The following is a 19,934-nucleotide window of genomic DNA, read 5'->3' as shown; positions in this document are numbered from 1 at the left end:
TACCGCATCTAAAAAACACCAGTCCTCTGAGTTGTCATCCCAATCACACTTGCTTTCTCCCAGCTCTCAAGTCTCCATCCGCCCTGCACAGTATGGTGGAACAGAGATGGCTGAGTCTGCAGAGCTGTTCAGTTACACTATAGCCTGGGAATCAGAGGTGTGCTCCCAAGCTACAGTGAGTACAGACTAGGAAATGGTCTGCAGTGATGCCCAGAACCTTTGTGACTCAGATTCAGGCTGTGAGGAACAACTTTCTCAGCATAATGTTGACCCTTATTCACCAACTGTAACACCTGTTGTTATAGACAATGAGGAACATACTGATGACGATGAGACGTAGATACCAGATTGGGATGACAACTTAAATATTCGGTCAGGGCAGGAAGAGGCTCGGTCTGAGGGTGAAGGGAGTGCAAACAGAACAATTGATGAGGAAGTTCTAGATCCAACCTACTGTCAACCCACAGTCAGGCACTCGAGGAGGTCAACAGAGGCGGTGGAGGAGGATGCAACCGATGACGAAGTTACCTTGCGCCTTCCTGGACAGAGTCGGAGCACTGGTAGCACGTCTACAACTGCATCCTCAGCCACCACTCTGCCTCTGAGCACTAGTCGGGGGGGGGGCTCAGCAGGTCGCATGACCTCTAAGCCTTGCCTAGCCTGGTCCTTTTTTGACATAGCAAAAGATCGCCCAAATTATGTGATCTGTAAAATTTGTCGTGATTCTGTTAGTAGAGGGAAAAACCTCAGCAGTTTGACAACTTCTTCCATGAATCGTCACATGAATAAATATCATATGTCCCAGTGGGAAGCTCACCGTGCTGCAATGCGGCCTAGCGAACCCCGTGGGGGGCGCGCTCCCTCACATTTGCCCAGTCCCAGCATGGCTCCCACGTGCACTCCCAGTCCAAGCCCCAGGCAGCGACGGCCTTCCTCTTACCGGTCCCATGGCTCTGCAGGCGCCGCCCCTGGTCCGGTTCCTGTTGTACGTCCTGCTCCCAGTTCTGCTGCAGCCCCTTTGTGTCTCCCGTCCTCACACAGAATTGCAGTAAGTGACTCTAGGCTGCGTGCGAGGCCACGCCCCCTTTCTTAAAGCGGTATGCTCCGTTTTCTGGAAGTGACCTCAGAGGTCACCTGTTACCTAATGGGTATTTAGGTTCACCTCCCCCGGCAGAAGGCGCCCGAGCAACACTTCCATTAGAGCTTTGCCAGTGTCCAGACCCTTTAGTGCTGTTATCTGTGCATTTGTTACCTGGTTCTAATCCCTTGTCTCACCGTAGTGCCATCCGTACCATTCCGGCTGTGGACGTCACCGCTCATACCTACAGTGGACGTCACCGTGCCTTACCTGCCGTGGACATTATCTGTGCCGTACCTACTGTGGATACAACCTGCTGTGAACATCTCCGGTGCCATTCCTGTGTTCTGCCGGCTGCGGACGTCACAACCTTGCTACACCTGGCCTTACAGAGACTCCTACTACCGGTTCCTGGCTGCCGTGCATTTAGGCCTACTGGGGAGGCGCCGCACAGTCCCTGTATAGGGGTTCACTGCTGGTCTCCTCAGGGGAGTCCGGTGCACGGTCCAGTGGGTCCACCTCCGGACGCTCGCCGCTCCTCGGTGAGCGTAACAGTCGCTGTGCCCCAGTACCAGATGCCCAGTCGCCACTACTTCTCTAAGAAAGGTGTGCTTGCGCTACACCAGCATATCGCACACAACATCACCGCTTCCTTGAGAAACTCTGTGTGTGAACGGGTGCATTTCACCACAGATACTTGGACCAGTAAGCATGGACAGGGACGTTACATGTCGCTGACTGGGCACTGGGTAACTATGGTGATAGATGGTGAAGGGTCTGCTGCACAAGTCTTGTTGTCCCCACGACTTGTGTGTCAATCCTCTGTCTGTCCAAGTTCCTCCACTGCTTCTGCCTCCTCAACCTCGTCTGGGTCCTCCACCTCCGCCCCAAGCCTGCCTGGCCAGGCCACCAGCGTTGTAACTGTGCAGAAGGAATCACGCACCCCTCATTACTATGCTGGCAGCAGAGCGCAACAGCATCAGGCGGTCTTTATCTTGAAATGTCTTGGAAATAAGAGTCACATAGCGGCTGAGTTGTGGGCAGCTCTGGAGACTGAGTTTGGTAAATGGTTGTCTCCACTCAACCTGCAGCCTGGTAAGGCCGTGTGCGACAATGCTGCAAACCTGGGTGCGGCCCTTCGCCTGGTCCAAGGTGACACGCGTGCCTTGTATGGCTCACGTGTTGAACCTTGTTGTCCAGCAATTTTTAACACACTATCCCGGCCTAGATGGCCTTCTGAACCGGGCATGAAAACTGTCTGCTCACTTCCGCCGTTCAACCACCGCAGCTGAGCGACTTGCATCGCTCCAGAAGTCTTTCGGCCTGCTGGTTCATCGCCTGAAATGCGATGTGCAGACACGCTGGAATTCGACTCTCCACATGTTACTGCGACTGTGGCAGCACCGCCGAGCCCTGGTGCAATACGTCATGATGTATAGCCTGGGCCAACGAGATGCAGAGGTGGGGCAGATCACCCTGATGAAGTGGTCTCAGATCAAGGACCTATGCACCCTTCTGCACAGTTTCGACATGGCGACGAATATACATATACATTTACATGCTGGAGCACACGCTAAACACTATTCGGAGTCAGGCGGTGGGACATTTGGAAGGGGAGGAACTACAGGAGGATTCATATGCGGAAGAGACAACAACATCACCAAGGTCCAGACGTTCATCATAACCAAAGGCGGCAGGCATGGGACCATGGGGGACAGGGATCAACAAGGGCGCATGGTAGCAGGCAAAATGTTGAGTAAGGTGCAGGGGAACATGAAGAAATGGAGGACGAACTGTCCATGGACATGGAAGACTCAGCAGATGAGGGAGACCTTGGTCAAATTTCAGTTGAAAGAGGTTGGGGGGAGATGTCAGAGGAAGAAAGAACGGTTAGCACCTCTATGCCACAAACACAGCGTGGACTTGGTCCGCATGGCTGCGCCAGACACATGAGCGCCTTCTTGCTGCACTTCCTCCAACATGACCCTCGTATTGTCAAAATTAGAAGTGATGATGAGTACTGGCTTGCAACACTATTAGATCCCCGGTACAAGTCCAAATTTTGTGACATAATTCCAGCCATAGAAAGGGACGCACGTATGCAGGAGTATCAGCAAAAGCTGTTACTCGATCTTAGCTCGGCTTTTCCACCAAACACCCGTGGTGCACGGAGTGAATCTCCCAGTTGTAACTCGACAAACATGGGACGGTCTCGTCATCTTCAACAGTCTACCCGTACCAGTAGGACCGTATCTGGTGCTGGTAACAGCAATTTTATTGAATCTTTTCATAATTTTTTTAGACCATCCTTTGCAAGGCCACCAGAGTCAACAAGTCTGACACATAGTCAACGGCTGGAGAGGATGATACAGGAGTATCTCCAAATAAACATCGATGCCATGACTTTGCAAATGGAGCCTTGCTCATTTTGGTCTTCAAATCTTGAAAAATGGCCAGAGCTCTCCACTTACACCTTGGAGATCTTGTCGTGTCCAGCTGCCAGCGTTGTCTCTGAACGTGTCTTCAGTGCTGCTGGGTGTGTGCTGACAGATAAGCGCACGCGTCTGTCCAGTGACAATGTGGACAGACTAACGTTCATCAAAATGAACAAGTCATGGATCCACAAGGAATTTACTACCCATGTGTCATCCTGGGGAGAGTAAATGCTTGTGTATTTTGAATGTGCTTGATGCAAATCTACTTGTGAAGTGTACAACTGGGGCACAAGTGCTGCCACTGAAGGGGTGTCTGTGTGGCCCAATTTTTGGAAAAAAGGGAGACTCCGCTTGGAGTAACCCTTGCTTGCTCTGTTTTTAAAAAGGAGCCAAGATGAACAAGTCATGGTTCAGCAAAGACTTTGCTACCTCACCCGGTGTCATCCTGGGGACATCTTAGGCTGGCGTATTTTTGAATGTGCTTGATGCAAATCTACCTGTGAAGTGTACAACTGGGGCACAAGTGCTGCCACTGAAGGGGTGTCTGTGTGGCCCAATGTTTGGAAAAAAGGGAGATTCCCCTTGGAGTAACCCTTGCTTTCTGTGTTTTTAAAAAGGATCCAAGATGAACAGATCTGGGATCAGCAAAGACTTTGCTACCTACCCCGGTGCCATCCTGGGGACAGTTAAGGCTGGCATATTTTTGAATGTGCTTGATGCAAATCTACCTGTCCAGTTCGCAACTGGGGCACAAGTGCTCCCACTGTCTGTGGGGCCCAATTTTTGGAAAAAAGGGAGACTCTGTTTGGAGTCCCCTTGCGGTGTTATACATGATTTTAGAAGGGCATGCCATGCCTATATCTGTGTCTCCTCCTCTTTTTCCTTGTCCAGCTCTTTTGTTTTCGCATGAGTATATGTCCTTGTCACTTTCCCATGTGTTTGTGTTGTGAGTTGTTTGTCACCTTTTGGACATCTTTGAGGGTGTTTTCTAGGTGTTTTTATGTGTTTGTGATTGCCTCCCATTGTTTCCTATGCGGTTCGAGTGGTTCGCCGAACCGGTTCGTCGAACCGAACTCAAACGAGACCTCCGTTCGGCGAACCGAACTCGAGCCGAATCACGACCGGTTCGCTCATCTCTAGTCATTATACTGTTCGCAAGCAATTATGCAGTGTGAAGGTTTGTGTGCTGAGGGAAATATGTATATCAGAGCATGAGAAAGCTGTGTGCTTAGGGAAGATTAATAGCAGAGCATGGAGAAGCTGGGTGCTGAGGACAAGATGTATATCAGAGCATAGGAAAGCTGGGTGCTGAGGGAAAGAGTGATTTCAGATCATGGGAAGCCTGGGTGCTGAGGGAAAGAGCCAAGTATCAGCATCACTATCCCATACCCCGAGTGTCAACGTCATTATCCTGTACCCCAAGTGTTGGTGTAAGGTGGGGGGGTCCACGTCCAAACTTTGCAACTTTGCACCGGGGCCCCTCAAACCCTAGTTACGCCACTGAATGTGACTCAGACTTGGAATCAGCCTGTCACAACTTTATGCTACCTTTACAAAGGTTAGCATAAACCTAATGTCAGCTTCCCTTTAAATAAATAAATATTTAGGATCTAAAATCAATCTTTTTCTTAGTCCAAAAAAACCCTTGACATTTGTTGCATCCATATTTTGTTCTGTATGTCTTTTTCATATCCATATTGTATCCATATGCCCGTTTTTTAACGTCCATGTGTCATCTGTATATCCATGTTGCACATCCGTATGTCATATAGTTATTACTTGAAAAATATTATAAACATAATATCCAATTTCCTATCTTAGAGGGAATCTGTCAACCGTTTTTTTGACATTTAATCTGAGTGCAGCGTAATGTAGGGGCAGGAAGTCTGATTCAAAGGATGTGTCACTTACTGGGCTGTGTGCTGTAGTTTAGAGATTATAGAGAAAGAAAATGTGGTCGACATTGCATTGCTGTCATACAAATGAAGCCATGCACTATAAAAATATGTTTGTTTCAGTATACTCTTTTCGAAGTCTCCAACTTCTTCATCGGAACTAGACGCATGTTATTTTATGTGTCTACCGGTAGTCCTGATGAGAAAGTCTGAGACTATGAAGTGCGTAGACTGAATAAACCATTTTTTTCTTTATATTTCCTTCAGTTCATTGAGCCCGTGGATCTGCATCAGCTGTCCGATATACGCCTCTCTCCTCCACCTTGAGGCGAGCACATATATAACTCCTAACTTCCTCTCCTAGATAAGGCCCATTGCACTGCTCTATTTCAGCTGTACTTTCATTAGAATCAGTGTTTTATCACCAGGAGATTATCACCAGAGATCTAGCTCTCATACACAGGCCAGTCCAGCTAATCTGTATAACACAGTTCCTGTCACTAAATGGCAGCTTGCAAACAATGTACATTGCAAATAGGAAACTACCAGTCATGGATGTGGGCGGGTTTTTCACAGCATAGCATTCTGAGCACTGCTACATCTACAACAGGGGAGACAGGGATTCCATCAAAACTTCACCAATTAGCCCAGTAAGTGATACATTGCTGGAATCAGGCTTTCTGCCCTTACATTATACTGCTTTCAGATTAAATAGCAAAAACCTGCTGACAGATTCCTTTTAAGAAGTCTAATGGATTTTTGAAAAATACTTGACATATGGATGGAAATGTGTATGTGATTGTTTGGGGGGGGGGGGGGGGTTTGCAGCCATTGACTGATAATGAGCAACTCTAATACAGTTTACAGATCAAAGTAATGCATGCTGTGATTTTTTTTATACATCCAAGTGTAAAAACATTCATGTGAACTAGCACATTAAAGAGAGAGAAGCATTGGCTCACCCATGCTTAAAATCCATAATTTGAATGGAATCCCAGCCTGGCATGTTTATGACACTTGTATTGAATTGCTGCTGGTGGTCAAGAATTGAGGACTGTCACAGTTCGAGGTTCCAAATAAAGGGGTATGTTATTTCTTGTGAAATATAATTAAATAGTTATATCAGGAGAGATGAAAGGTCATCTTTAAACGGAACCTGTCAGCAGAAATTTCGTAATAAACCTAAAAAATTCCCCCTCTGCAGCTCCTGTGCTGCATTCTAGCAAGGTTCCTGTTGCTATTCTGCCCCCTTTCAGAACAAAATAAATAGTTTATAAAGTCTTACTTTTTGTATGCAAATCTTTTTTTCTGTACACGGGGGCGAGTTCTCTTGCGTCTGTTATTCTGCCTCCTGCCGCTGTACGCCATACCCCATCGCTCATTTCCATACTGAGGACACCGCCCAGTGCTCCCGAGGTCTCGCGCATGTGCCGTGCCACTTTCGCGGTACTTTGCACTGTGCACAGTGTGACCGCTGGTGACGTGATTGCGCAGGCGTGAGATTATGGGCGGCGCTGTGATTGTCATCAGCAAGTACCCGCCCATAATCTCGTGCCCGCGCTTTCCCCTCTGCCTCCACGTCAGTCTGTGCGTATATCACACTGTACTTGGATAACATGGAAGTGCAGTCCGATGTTTCTCTCACACCGAAAGACTTCTATGGGTGCAAGTGATAGGAGACTCACAGACAGGCTGGTGTTACACTTGAGTGTGACTCGCGCGAGTATTGAGTCACATCACCCAGCACGGCCTGCCACGCTCTGAACAGAAGCGTGCATCTGAATGTATTTCTATGCAGCTGAACGCTCATGTCCAGAATTGGCAGGCTGGGAGATGCGACTTAATACTTTCGCGAGTAACACGCAAGTGTAACACCGGCCACAATTGCAGCATGCTGTGATTTTTTCCTCAGTCTGATTAGGGCTGAGGAAAAGCTTTACATGAGGCCAAGTGCAATGCGAGATTTTCTCACTGCACTTGTGAGAGTCATACGTCAGTGTGACTCTACCCGTACTAAAAAAATAGATAAATAAAAAAATTGGCATAGGGTCTCCCCATATTATGATACCAGCACACATAAAACCTTCAGCCACAGGTGTCAGCCCCAGCCCTGCCCTAATCTTGGCTGTGTATCAAAATAAGAGGAACTGCATGCAGCACTTTTTTTTTTTTTTTAATTATTTAAATAAATAATTTAAAAAAACAGGGTGCGGTCCCCCAATTTTGATACTCAGCCACGATAAAGCCCAACAGCTGGGGGTTGGTATTCTCAGACTGGGGAGGGTCATGGTTATTGCCCCCCCAAACTAAAAATTGCAACCTGCAGCCGCCTAGGATTGTTGCATCCATTAGATGTGACAAGCCTGGCGCTTTACCTGGCTCTTCCCATTGCCCTGGTTCGGTAGCTCAGGGCAATAAGGGGTTAATAACAGCCCACAGCTGCTATTAAGCCCTAGATTAGTGATGGCAGGTGTCTGAGACCCCCCCATCCCTAATCTGTAAGTGAAAGTAAATAAGCACAGACAACAAAAAATCCTTAATTTGGAATAAAATACAAAAAACACCCTCTTTCACCACTTTATTAACCCCCTAAACACCCCCGCAAGTCCGACATAATCCACACGATGTCCCACGGCGATTCCAGCTCTGCTACATCTGAGTCACAGTGAGTGGCGATACAGCATGACTGCGCACTTTGAGCTCCAGGGAAAGAATGAATGAGCTGCGATGAGCAATGACTGGTTGCAGGCAGACGCTGTCACACAGACTGGGGGCGTGTCTGACTGCAACGAATCACAGAGACCAGGCGGGGCAGGGAAAGCAGTGCATATGTATGAACAATGATGAGCAGCCCAGGGAGGCTACAGGAGCAGCATACAGCAGCGATGAAGCCTTGGTAAGTATGAAGCGCTCGCTTCTTTCTTATTGAATTTAGGTTTTTCAATCAGTCAGATTGCCATAGATGTATAAAATCGAGCACCTAGCTTTGAAAATACTTAAAAAAGATTGCTCGTTCTAAAGAGATCACTGAACTAGAACTTGGTATTGTAATGGGATGTCACCATTGTAACAAATCAATTCATGAAATTTATTCCCTGATAAATATTGCATGATCAACTGTGAGTGGTGCTATTATTGAAAAGTGGAAGCATTTATGAACTACAGCAACTCAGCCACAAAGTTCAAAGCTGAGTACAGAGGCACAAGTCGCCATCCCTGTGCTGATGCAAAACCTGCAGATTTTCAAATTTGTGGCATTAAAGAGGTTTTCCAATACTAATGTGACCCCCTTTCATTTGTCCTTACTCTTCCTAACTAACACTTTCCTAATATGCTTCTGTTACCTACACTACTCCTGTAAGCTGATCTCTCTGCAGCACGTATATATTCCTATGTTGATGTTTTAGCTTTGATCCTTCGGGTCTGGAGACTGGAATCGGACAAACTGTGCAGGGCACATCACTGGTGGGGGCAGGGTTGCATCTCTGTGAGTGACCACAGTCTAGGCATGCCCAGATCACACTTAACTCTCCCCCAGCCTGCTTTACAGTGCGGTGCTTTGATGTGATAAGCGCTGCGATGTGCAGATCGTGTGATATGATATTCTATCTAATGATTGGCACATGGCAGCGCTTGTCACATTAATGCACCGGACTGTAAACCAGGCTGATAGGAGAGTGAAGTGTGATCTGGGCATGCATGCCCAGACAGCTGTCACTTACAGAGAGGCAGCCTCGCCTCCACCAGTGACCTGCCCTGATCAGATGGTCCGATTCCGGTCTACAGCCAGCAGGATCAAAGTTAAAACATCAACATAAATGTATGCACGCCACAGAGAGATCAGCTTACGGGAGCAGGGTAGGTAGCAGAAGTATATTAGGAAAGTGTTAGTTAGGAAAGGTTCAGGCACATGAATGGGGGTCACTTTAGTAGTGTAAAACCCTTTTAACATCAGCAAAGGAACTGTGCTTGTGAGCTTCTTGACATGGCTCTATGGCTGTATGCAAGCCTTATATCACCAAGCACAACACCGGGCATCATAACGAGTGTAGGTAAGTATGGCAAAACTGAACTCTGCAGCAGTGGAAACATATTCTGTAGAGTGAGGAATCCTGCTTCGGTATCTGGCAGTCTGACTGACGAGTCTGGTATGGACAGATGCTAGAGGAATGTTACCTACCTTACTGCATTTTGCCATCTCTAAAGTTTGGTGGAGGAGGAATAATCCTATGGAGTTGTTTTTCAGGGTTTAGTCCAGGCCTCTTATAAGGCTATGTGCACACTAGAAAAAGGATTTTTCTTAAGAAATTTCTTAAGAGTGAAGGATTAGTGCACCTGCGTTAAAAAACGTTTTTGCCGCGTTTTCGGTGCGTTTTTGGTGCGTTTTCGGTGCGTTTTTACCGCTGGTTGCTCCCTGCGTTATTGTGCCATTATCTATGATAACTAACGCAGTTAGCTGCAGAAAAGAAGTGACATGCTCATTCTTTTTCTTAAGAAAATCTACTGAAAGAATTTTCTTAAGAAAAAAACGCAGTGTGCGCACAGCTAATTTTTTTTGCCATAGGTTTGGCTGGGAAATGTCTGCAGAAAGGTTACAAGAATTTCTCAAGAAATTTCTGCAGCAAAAACGGACCAAAAACGCAGGTAAAAAACGCAGTGTGTGAACACATTAGAGTGAAGGATTAGTGCACCTGCATTATAAAACGCACCAAAAACGCACCTGCATTTTTGCTGCGTTTTCGGTGCGTTTTTGGTGCGTTTTTGGTGCGTTTTTACCGCTGGGTGCTCCCTGCGTTATTGTGCCAATTATCTATGGCAAATAACGCAGTTAGCTGCAGAAAAGAAGTGACATGCTCATTCTTTTTCTTAAGAAAATCTACTGAAAGAATTTTCTTAAGAAAAAAACGCAGTGTGCGCACAGCTAATTTTTTTTGCCATAGGTTTTGCTGGGGAATGTCTGCAGAAAGGTTACAAGAATTTCTCAAGAAATTTCTGCAGCAAAAACGGACCAAAAACGCAGGTAAAAAACGCTGTGTGTGAACATAGCCTTAATGCCTCAGAACATTGACATGTTGTATAATTGTATGCAACTAACTTAAGGAGAACAGTTTGCTGAAGGTCCTTTCCTGTTATCCTGTTACAACATGACTGTGCCCCATTACTTAAAACAATGTCCTTAAAAATTTTGGGTCATGCCTTCTCATCTAAGGCTGCTTTCATACTATGTTTTTTAACATGCGTCCTGAACATTTTTTTTGCTGCAAAAGCGGATTCAGTGCAAATAGGTTTTAATTTCAATGCATTTGCAATGGACTCGCGTCAACATGCGTTTGCGTGCGGTATAGTGAGGATCCAGCGAGTTGCAGTATTTTAACAACTTGTAGTGTTTTGGAGCTAAGTCCAAATACTGTTTGTCACTGGATCCTGACTATACCGCACGCAAACGCATGTGAACGCTGGCATGCTGATAGACAGGATCCTGTTGGGCAGAAACCAGCCTGGCGTGATCACAGAGTCTCTCTCTCTCTCTCTGTCGGCCTCTCACTCTCTGTCGGTTGGTCTCTCTCTCTGTCAGTCGTTCTCTCTCTCAGTCTCTATCTCTCTCTGTCGGTCTCTCCCTCTCACCCCCTCTCTCCCCCCCTCTCATACTCACCAATCACAGGCGCAGCGCTGCACGGCTGTCACACTGCTCTGGCGGCTTCTCCTCTTTTAAAAATGCCGGCTGCTCATTATTCCATCTCGTATTCACTGCTTCCCCCGCCTACCGGCGACTATGATTGGTTGCAGTCAGACACGCCCCCACGCTGAGTGACAGCTGTCTCACTGCAACTAATCACATCCGCCGGTGGGCGGATCTATATCGTGCAGTACAATAAGTAAATAAATAATTAAAAATAAATGCGGTTTCACTCCAATTTTGATACCAACCAAAGTAAAATCACACTGCTGAAGGCTGGTATTCTCAGAATAGAGAGCCCCACGTTATGGGGAGCCCCCCCAGGCTAACAATATCAGCCAGCAGCCGCCCAGAATTGCCGCATGCATTAGATGTGACAGTCCCGGGACTCTACCCGGCTCATCCCAAATTGCCCTTGTGCGGTGGCAATCGGGGTAATAAGGAGTTAATGGCAACCCATAGCTGCCACTAAGTCCTAAGTTAATCATGATGATGGGGGCGGTAGTGCTGGTGTGTGTGCGGTGATGATAGAGGCGGTAGTGCCGGTTTGTGTGCGGTGATGATGGGAGCGGTAGTGCCTGCGTGTGTGCGGTGATGATGGGGGTGGTAGTGTCGGTGTGTGATGATGATGGGGGCGGTAGTGCCGGTGTGTGTGCGATGATGATTGGAGTGGTAGTGCCTGCGTTTGTGCAGAGATGATGGGGCTGTAGTGCCTGCGTGTGTATGGTGATGATGGGGGCGGTAGTGTCGGTGTGTGTGGTGATGATGGGGGCGGTAGTGCCTGCATGTGTGCAGTTATGATGGGGGCTGTAGTGCCTGCGTGTGTGCAGTGATGATAGGGGCTGTAGTGCCTGCGTGTGTGCAGTGATGATAGTGGCGGTAGTGCCTGCGTGTGTGCGGTGATGATGGGGGCGGTAGTGCCAGGGTGTGTGCGGTGATGATGGGGGCGGTAGTGCCTACCTGCGTATGTGCGGTGATGATGGGGGCGGTAGTGCCAGGGTGTGTACGGTGATGATGGGGGCGGTAGTGCCTGCGTTTGTGCTGTGATGATGGAGGCGGTAGTACCGGTGTGTGCAGTGATGATGGGGGCAGTAGTGCCGGTGTGTGTAGTGATGATGGAGGCGGTAGTACTGGTGTGTGTATGTGGTGATGATGGCGACAGTAGTGCCGATGTGCGCAGTGATGATGGGGGCGGTAGTGCCTGCGTGTCTCTCTCTCTCTCTCACTTCCACCGGTTGCATGTATTGTGGTGCAGGAGTCCACGGGTCTCTGCACAGCAATGCATTTCCGCAGACGCTCATCCAGCTGAGGGAGGTGCTTGAGTCGGCGGGCTCCCTCCACCCACAGCCCAGTTGTGGCCACAAACTCTGTTACCGCAATCGTTACGCCCCTCAGTCTGACATCACAAGTGCCTTCAGGATAAAAAAGCAAAAATTCCTACCCACCTCCAAAGTGTTGTAGAAAGCCTCCAAGAAGAGTGGAATCTGCTAGAGCTGCAGGGGCGGAATCAATTTCATAATAATGTACAAAGATTTAGATTGGGATAACATGTCATAAAAGTTCCTGTAGGTGTAATCTGTGGATGTCCCTATACTTTTGCCCATGTAATGTATAGGGGGGCCCCTGACTCCCTTGACAGATAATGCCAGGGGAGTTAAAAGTTGAGCAGTTGAAATTTTATAGTCCAAACTTTCATTCACCTCCAGCATCAACTAACAACTGCCACTCTCCTAATTAAAAGCAGATGAACACTGCAGTTTGTGGACAAGTCTTTTTTTCATCCGCTCACCATGTATGCAAAATTTAAAAGAAATCCCTTATGCCTTCCTTCCTTCTCTTATCATTGCACCATCTTTACCTGCTTAACAAGAGGATAATGAGGTAGAAATAACTGCATAAAAGCCAAAATAGCTAGCAATGCAAACAGTGTCTGTCTTTTAGGGTTTTTATTCATTTTAGTTTAGTCATGCATAAAACCTATAAAAAATGATAACTCAGACACTAGAATATTATGTATGCTATGAATTAATAGTTTACCATGAGCCACAATAACCCTCCAAAAAAGAAAATGCTTTGACTGTGTGTAAATGTTCTTTAGTAACCTTTCTCCAGAGATTTCCTCTGCACCTAAACACTTTTTTAGCCATTTGAGAATTTTCCAGTGGCTAGGATTAAGAAGATAAATGCGCTGTATTAGTTTCCTCTTGAGCTTCTAGACTGACTTAATAAGATTTATTTCAGCAGTTCAAAAACATCCAAAGATTGGCAATAGTTTCAGGACCCAGTGAAGCTATAATAAAAGTCATTATTCTTTATTAGCATAAAGGGCAATAATTAAACAGTCAACCCAGCTCTAAAACACTTATTTATCCAGAAGCAAAGCAATATATTTAAAATATAGAGCATTTGTGTCTGCACGTCAATGCGGTACATTCATATTATGTTAAAGTGCATCTGGAATTTTATGGCATTAGATATAATTTCATTGTAATCAGATATTAGCAGCAAGCTCAGGACAAGGTATTTTGGTGCCCTAGGCAGATGAGGACAATGCCACCCTCTACAAGTTCTGATGACCACTTCCACTAAAATTGTTAAAAAAAATTATGAGGAAAAGTAAAAAAGTGGTGTGCTTAGGGGTGTGGCTTAATATAAATTGCAATTTCACAGTTAAATATTAGAAATACTCATTGATTGGGAACTGTTTACAATGATACCAGTGACAAATAGCAATATTCGTCCCTGACATCCTATATTTTTGTCACGGGCGTCTCTCTGTTGTAGAGACTAGTGAAAGGTTCTGGGCCAGAGTCTCTTTGCCTTGAGACTCTGCAGTTCAAATGTATTCCCTTTCCTTTGGGGAGGAGAGGGTTAATGTCATTATTCCTTGCCAGCAAGCGTTCTCATTACCTTCCCATGTGTTCCCGGTTTGGACCACTCCCAATCCCTATATATACCCTCTGCTTCCTGTAATGGGTGCCGGTTATTCTCTCTCATTCTTTTGGATGCTTGGGCTCCAGGTAGAAGGAGCTGGTGGACCCCTCTCTGAATGTTGCTGTGTGGGCCACAGTCTTGGTGCTGACTGCAGCAGTCTGTAGTTGTGTTTCCCCCTGTCTCTCTTCCTTCCCTGGTGTGTTGTTTCTATCCAGCGGTGGGACTAGTGATCCTTACCTGCCCGTTCACTAGTCAGGACTATTGTAGGGTCACTCAGGGCTTCAGGTTCCTGCTCGGAGACAGGGGAGGAACCTGTATATGGACTGGCTAGGAATGTAGGGTACAGTTGCAGATAAGTGGAGGTGTCAACCTTCCCTCTCACTAGCGCTAGGTCTCACCATTGTTAAAGTGTCCCCCAGTGTTCCCCTTTGTGTTGCATGTCGCATCGTACTCCATACTTTCCCTGTGACTACCATGATAATTTTTAATGTCAAATCCAAGGACAGTCATGGAAACTAACATAACTTAATTATAATAGGGTCAGTTTGGACTCAATTAAGATGTCCAGCTTTTGATGGCTACCCTAATGGAAACCAGACTTCATTATAGGTAAAGAGATATGCCTGACGGCGTTTGCGTTCATCAAGGAATATATACAGCCTGCAACGAAACTAATGATGGTGCTGCCGTGTTCATGTAGTGATCATGGTTCTGATGAGGTATTCATGTATTGGTGAGGTAGTCATCACCGGAACCATCATCACTATATGAATATCACCAGAATCATCATCAGTACATGAATACAGAACCAAAACCACCATCAGTACTTGACTACAAGAACAAAGTTGAGTACAGCAATACATTTCAATGAGAGGTCAGCCCCATATACATTTGTATTGCATAAAGCTACAACTCCCAGTATGTCCTTAACAATGATAAAGAGATGCTGAGAGTTGTACTTACTGGCACTCATCAGACTACGGACCATACAGGAAACAGTACTGATTAGACGCACTCCAAATCACAAATACTAATTTACATACAGGCACCTTGGAAGTGACTTGTTCTCTGATTGGAGTCATTCTTATCCCTTTGGATTCCATTTCCTTCAGCTGCCATGATGACTTTTCAGTCAGAACTTGTTTCTGCAGACTTCCATCTTCTTCAGTTTTCTGCAGTTATTATACTGCCTTCTGCATAAAAATATCTGTCCATACTGCCTCTTATGTTATATTGCATCCACACTGTCCACCCTTATGAACTGTAATCGTCATACCGTCTATCCTTATGGGCTATAACCACCACACTGTCTGCCCTTATGAACCATAGCATGATGCTGAGTCAAGAGGGTATCAGAAAGAGCCACTACTAGTTCGGGAAAGACCAACTGCACGTCAGAGGGTACAGATGTCATAGCCACTGCTGGCAGCAGAGAGCTATGGGAATCATTCATTATGCTGGACAACTGACCCTTCAGCTGGATTCTACATTCCGATGCTCCTCGGTCAGATGCTGTATCATCTGGGTCAGATACGCCACCTTATTGCAAATTGTGCAAATTGGTCCATACTGACAGAAAAAAACAGTACAAAGACAGTCGCATTAAATATATTAACAATAAATTATTGTATATTGTATATTCATGCTGTATTGCTTGTGCTAGCTATAATCGCCCAATTGTTTTATGGTTTCTTTCTTAAGGAATATTTAATTTACAGTACTAGAGCCCCACCTACAAGCAAAGCAAGAATAAATGACGGCATCCAGACTAAATTATTTATTCTTCTTACAAGCCTCCCACTCACTATTTACATTGGCTAAGTATACTGACAATTTTCTTATACATGCGTATGACTGCAAAACATTTCCAAACGGAGTCACAGTGATATCTACAGAACTCTACATATGGTTTACAAATAGATATCAAGGGGTCCACAATAATAATTTATTTTTTTCTGGCAGTGTAATTGTATATCTTGGCATGATCGTCGATTACAACAGTTACCAAGAACTGTCACAGGTGCACACATGCAGAAGGTTCAGCAATGCTAAGTACTGATACAGAAAAGGGCCCCTGTGCAAGAACAGTATATGGGATCTTTGCAGTCCTATAACTCATCAAAATTCACAATTCCACCTGTTTTGGAAGTAGAAATGGGCCCCCAACATCTTGGGCCCCTTAGTGGCTGCACAGGTTGCACTAATAGTATGTCCGCACCTACTGATACTGTTAGAGAAATAATAAAAAAACAACTGTTTAACGAACAAGCTTAAAGTAAGACATAGCTACTGCGTTTCCCCGAAAATAAGACACTGTCATATTTTTTTGCCCCAAAAAATGTGTTAGGGCTTATTTTCGGGTAGGGCTTATTCTGGGGGAAACAACGTTGGGGAAAAGTTTATCCCACCCAAAAAATGCAGATCTCCTTCCCAGTAGAATCATACTTACCAGAAACTGGGTGTCTCCATCCCTCCCATATCCTCCTGTGATCTTCGGTGGATGCTCCCAGCAGGTATAGAGGATCGCTGCTGGGTCCTCCATGCATTCCACCACAGGTCCTCGTGCTCCAGGTTTCCCTGCCAGCCAGGAGCAATCGGTAGCGCTGGATGTGGTGATTGTGTGTGCGATCTGATGTGTGATTGTGTGTGAGATCTGATGTGTGTGGGTGTGCGATCTGATGTGTGTGGGTGTGCGATCTGATGTGTGTGGGTGTACTATCTACTGCAGGTCCTCTCGTTCGACGTCTGGTGAGTATGATCACGGGATGTTCTGTCTTCTTTCTTCTCTCTTTTGGGGGTGTCTGCTGTCTATATTGAAGTGTTCTACAGTATTCTTTAACATTTTTAGCTGCATGGAGACTTCATTATTGAACTCCGACTAGGCCTTATTTTTGGGGTAGGGTTTATATTTAAGCCTTATGCCGAAATCCTGCTAGCACTTATTTTCTGGGTAGGTATTATTTTCGGGGAAACATGGTATATACAGCATATCACAAAAGTGTGTACACCCCTCACATTTTTGTAAATAAGTTATCTTCTCATGGTACAACACTGAATATATGACACTTTGATACAATGTAAAGTAATCAGTGTACAGCTTGTTTAATAGTGTAAATTTGGTGCCCTCTAAATAACTGAACACACAGCCGGTAATGTCTAAACAATTGACAATAAAAGTGAGTACACCCCAAAGTGAATTGGCCAAATTGTAAGTATCAATATTTTGTGTGGCCACCATTATTTTCAAGCACTGCCTTAATTCTCTTAGGCATGGAGTTCACTAGAGCTTCATAGGAGCCACTGGAATCCTCTTCCATCCTCTATGATGACATCACAGAGCTGGTGGATGTTAGAGACCTTGCGCTCTTCCACATTCCCTGCTCTGTACAGCACAAGCAATCTCATGATTGCAGCTTCAAGTCCATAAGGAGGCTAGTAAAAACAATAAAAAGTGAAAAAAAAAGGTTTTAAAAATATGAAAAAAATCAAATAAAACACAAATGTTCAAATCACCCCTACTAAAACAATAAAAAAAACACGTTTGGTTTCACTGCTTTCAGAAATGTCCAATACACCAAGGTATAAAATAAGTTAATTCGATCAGTAAACAGCACAATGGAAAAAAACGCCAGAATTACGTTTTCTGGGTCATCGCAAAATTGCAGTAAAATGCAATATGAGGTGACCAAAACATTTACCCAAAAATAGTATAAATAAAAAAATAATCTTAGGCCGCAAAAAATAAGCCACCATTTAGCCCCAGATTCCCAAATAATAAAAATGTCATGGTTCTCAGAAAAGGAAAGCTATTCTTCTTGCGGAGACTGACACACCTTTCCAGCATGCCAGTGGTGAGGAGACTTTAAGCCTCAATGCTCCTCTGGGAAATATGTAAATTATCTTTTCAGTGAGGAAGTAGAGAAACTCTAGTGCCACCTATTGGAAGTAGCAATCCTAAAAGTCAAAAGTGATCCTTTTACAAGCATTGTCATATGACTTATGATTTATGTCAGGTCAGAACCTCAATTTGCAGACATGGTGTTTTGAGATGGTAGTCCCTTGTCAGTGCAAAGTACAGTGCCTTGGGAAAGTATTCGGCCCCCTTGAATTTTTCAACCTTTTCCCACATTTCAGGCTTCAAACATAAAGATAAAGATTTTAATTTTATGGTGAAGAATCAACAACAAGTGGGACACAATTGTGAAGTTGAACAAAATGTATTGCTTATTTTAAACTTTTGTAAAAAAGAATAAACTGAAAATTGGGGAGTGCAATATTATTTGTCCCCTTTACTTTCAGTGCAGGAAACTCAGTCCAGAAGTTCAGAAGTTCATTGAGGGTCTCTGAGGCTGCTTTCACACATCAGTGTTTTTTGCATCAGGCACAATCCGGCTCAAAAACCTATGCAACGGATGCGGCGAAAACACCGGATCCGTTGCATAAGTTTTTCCATGCGGCCCGTCCGTTTTTTGACGGATGCGGCTTGATACTGAGCATGCGCAGTACCAAAAAACCACATCCGGCGACCGGATGCGGTTTGTGCTGCAGGATGCTGCATCCGGCGTCCATAGGCTTGCATTGTAAATTGCGCTGCATCGCGCCGGATCCGGCGCAATGCGTTTTTTTCGCCGCACAAAAAAACGTGCCAGGCAACATTCCATCCGGCCGTTGCATGGGCTAAATATGCTGCATCCGGCAAAAAACGGACGCAACGCAAGAACATGCGGCACAATACGGCGCTAATGCAAGTCTATGCAGAAAAAACGCAACCGCCGGCAAAAAAAACCAGTTGCGTTTTTTCTGCAAAGCGCCGTATTGTGCCGCACTGCAAAAACCAGATGTGTGAAAGCAGCCTGAATGTTCCAATATTGTCCTAAATAACTGATGATAAATATAAGCCACCTGTGTGTAATCAAGTCTCCGTATAAATGCACCTGCTCTGTGATAGTCTCGTTGTTCTGTTTAAAGCACAGAGAGCATCATGAAGACCAAGGAATGCAACAGGCAGGTCCGTGATACTGATGTGGAGAAGTTTAAAGCCGGATTTGGTTACAAAAAGATTTCCACAACTTTAAACATCCTAAGAAACACTGTGCAAGCGATCATATTGAAATGGAAGGAGTATCATACTACTGCAAATTTACCAAGACCCGGCCATCCCTCAAAAATGTCATCTCAAACAAGGAGAAGACTGATCAAAGATGCAGCCAAGAGGCCCACAATGACTCTGTATGAATTGTAGAGCTCTACAGCTGAGGTGGGAGAGTCTGTCCATAGGACAACAATCAGTCGTACACTGCACAAATCTGGCTTTTATGGAAGAGTGGCAAGGAGAAAGCCATTTCTCAAAGATATCCATAAAAAGTGTGTTTTAAAGTTTGCCACAAGCAACCTGGGAGACACACCAAACATGTGGAAAAAGGTGCCCTGGTCAGATGAAACCAAAATCGAACGTTGAGGGCACAATGCAAAACGATATGTTTGGCGTAAAAGCAACACAGCTCATCACCCTGAACACACCATCCCACTATCAAACATGGTGGTGGCAGCATCATGGTTTGGGCCTGCTTTTCTTCAGCAGGGACAGGGAAGATTGTTAAAATTGATGGGAAGATGGATGGAGCCACATACAGGACCATTCTTGAAGAAAACCTGTTGGAGTCTGCAAAAGACCTGAGACTGGGACGGAGATTTGTTTTCCAACAAGACAATGATCCAAAACATAAAACAAAATCTACAATGGAATGGTTCACAAATAAACGTATCCAGTTGTTAGAATGGCCAAGTCACAGTCCAGACCTGAATCCAAACGAGAATCTGTGGAAAGAGCTGAAAACTGCTGTCCACAAACGTTCTCCATCCAACCTCACTCAGCTCGAGCTGTTTGCAAATGAAGAATGGGCAAGAATTTCAGT

The sequence above is a fragment of the Anomaloglossus baeobatrachus genome, chromosome 6 (genome assembly GCF_048569485.1).
Source record: "Anomaloglossus baeobatrachus isolate aAnoBae1 chromosome 6, aAnoBae1.hap1, whole genome shotgun sequence".
Lineage (NCBI taxonomy): Eukaryota > Metazoa > Chordata > Amphibia > Anura > Aromobatidae > Anomaloglossus > Anomaloglossus baeobatrachus.
Note: the sequence above shows the minus strand (reverse complement) of the source record.